Genomic DNA, 2,315 nt, shown 5'->3' on the forward strand with positions numbered 1-2,315 from the left:
AAGGCCTTACTACTAAGGTCGCCACCATGGAACAAAACAATGCTACTCTTGCATCAGTTGAGAATAAGGGTGAGCAAAGACCTGGGGTACCCGGTACTGGACCCGAAACCGGTTAGGACCCGCCGGGTCCGGATCCGAAACTGGTCTCACCGGTTCCGGGACCAGGTCCAAAATGTCAGACCCGGTTGTAACCGGTTCCGGGACCGGGTCCTAAAATTTCGGACCCGGTACCCACTGGGTACGCGGTAGGAACCGGTTCCAAAACCGGGTACCCGGTCTTTGATCCAGACACACCGGGTACCTGGAACCGGTACTGGTTTAGTTATAAATTTTTAATTTTATTTTTTAAAAACCTAACAGTCATTAGGCATTTAGACCCATTTACTTAGGGTTTTCTACGGTTCTACGCTTCTACCTGAGTACCAGCCTCCATCTTTCATTTCATCCAATATTCCAATTCATTCTAGGGTCTCTACTCTTCTCTAGGTTTCTCCGTTCTCTTCTGTTTTCTCATCACTCTTTCGTTCTCTGTTCTCATCTCTCCTCAAAATCTCATCCTCCCTGATTCTCTCGGTCTTTTCCGAATCTCCGGTACCAGACGCTGTTACTCGTAAGTATTTTTCTCACTTTTTTCACTTTTTGTTTCAATAATGATTTTCCTAGAATTACTTGGTTGTAGAATTTGTTAGTTTCGATTCAATATTAGTCGCCTTTGAAATTGTGGATGAAGAGCAATCTAGTGATTTGTGGGAGGAGTTGTTCAGTGAGTTGTGGGTGGATTGGAGTTCAATTAATTTGGTTGCTCAAAACTTATTTTTCATAGATTGTAAGATTTGTAACTATGTAGTTTATATTTTTTTGTTAAAATTTCAATTAAGAGATTGTAATGTTGATTTTATTGATTATTGTTTCCGTAAATGTATGTAGCCTAAAAGCTATTGTTTCAATTAAGAGGCTGTGATAGTTAGTTTAGTTACTTTAGTGAATATGTTGCTTAATTGCTTGTTGTTGAATACGCTTGACTTTTTACTTTGTAAGTTTGTTAGCTTCCTCGTAGTTGAAATCTTATTGTTTAATCCCTTGCATCAAAATGATTTGAGTATAGTGATGAATGATATGGCACCATTTTCTGATTTCTTTTTCTCCCTATGCATGTAATACATAGTACAAAATATAACTATATTGTGCTGGGTTCTAAATTATTTTGTTACTTTTTGAAAGGTAGGAAACTGGTTTGTTTGTTTGTTATATTTTGGTGGTTTTTTTGTTGCTGCAGTTGTTTGTTGGATGGTTAGTAACTTAGTTACTGTCTTACTGAAGTATGTTCCTAATTTTTCAGAACTATGAGCAATATCGGCAATTCGTCAGTCCCTATGGATGATATGAAAGTGAGGTTAGAATTGGCAATGCAACAACTAAATCAACCAAGGTCGGTGACAAGAGGAAGTGAGAATACTGGAACCATTTTTGGGAATTTAGAGATCTGGTAACCAAAAAAAATTGTTCAAGTCAAATGCAAATACTGTGAGAGAATGCTAACAGGTAATACTAATAATGGAACTTCTTCATTAAAGAAGCACCTTGGTGCATGTTCAAAATACCCTCCAAATGTAGACAAAAAGAAAAAACTCATTTATGTTTACAAGTCTCCTGAATCTGATGCTACTATAGTCTCTAATTGGAAATTTGATGAAACTGCTTGTAGACTTGGTTTGGCAAGAATGGTTATTGTTGATGAACAACCATTTTCTATAGTTGAGCGTGAAGGTTTTAAGGTATTTTTGTAGTGTTGTTGTACCTCAATTTCATATACCTTCATGTTTTAGAGTTGCAAGAGATGTGAAAAATATATTTGTTTGTGAAAGTGGAAAATTAAAGAAATTAATTGGGGGTTTGAAATCGAGAGTGTCTCTAACAATGATTGCTGAACTTCTATTCAAAATTTTAATTATCTTGTTTTGACTGCTCATTTCATTGATGATAATTGGAAGTTGCACAAAAGAATTTTGAACTTTCAATTAATGTATAGTCATAAAGTTAAGGAGATTGGAAAAGTTGTGGAGGCATGAATTCTTTGTAGGGTTTCGTAGTGACCCGACACTACGCGGAAGGAAACCCCCCAAGACCCGCCCCTTAATTAAAGCAATTAACAAGCATAATAAACTTAATCAAACAAGATTAAGAACAAGAATTATACCTTTGTTGCGTGCTTCGCTCCCGATGAGCTCTTACTTCAAAATCCCGAAACTACGAGATCTCCGACGGATCTTACCCACGACTCGACCCGAGCGTCCCAAGTCTTGAAGGTTAGTCAA

General features: G+C 37.3%; 1 long non-coding RNA gene across 1 annotated transcript; it reads left to right on the forward strand.

Annotated features, from left to right (window-relative positions):
• Nucleotides 1–380: 380 nt before the first annotated feature.
• LOC110709526 lies at nt 381–1,754 on the forward strand. Its single transcript, XR_002508974.1, has 2 exons — nt 381–610; nt 1,340–1,754. It is a non-coding gene; the product is annotated as an uncharacterized LOC110709526 (long non-coding RNA).
• Nucleotides 1,755–2,315: the final 561 nt, after the last annotated feature.

Source organism: Chenopodium quinoa, unplaced genomic scaffold, assembly GCF_001683475.1.
Source record: "Chenopodium quinoa cultivar QQ74 unplaced genomic scaffold, ASM168347v1, whole genome shotgun sequence".
Lineage (NCBI taxonomy): Eukaryota > Viridiplantae > Streptophyta > Magnoliopsida > Caryophyllales > Amaranthaceae > Chenopodium > Chenopodium quinoa.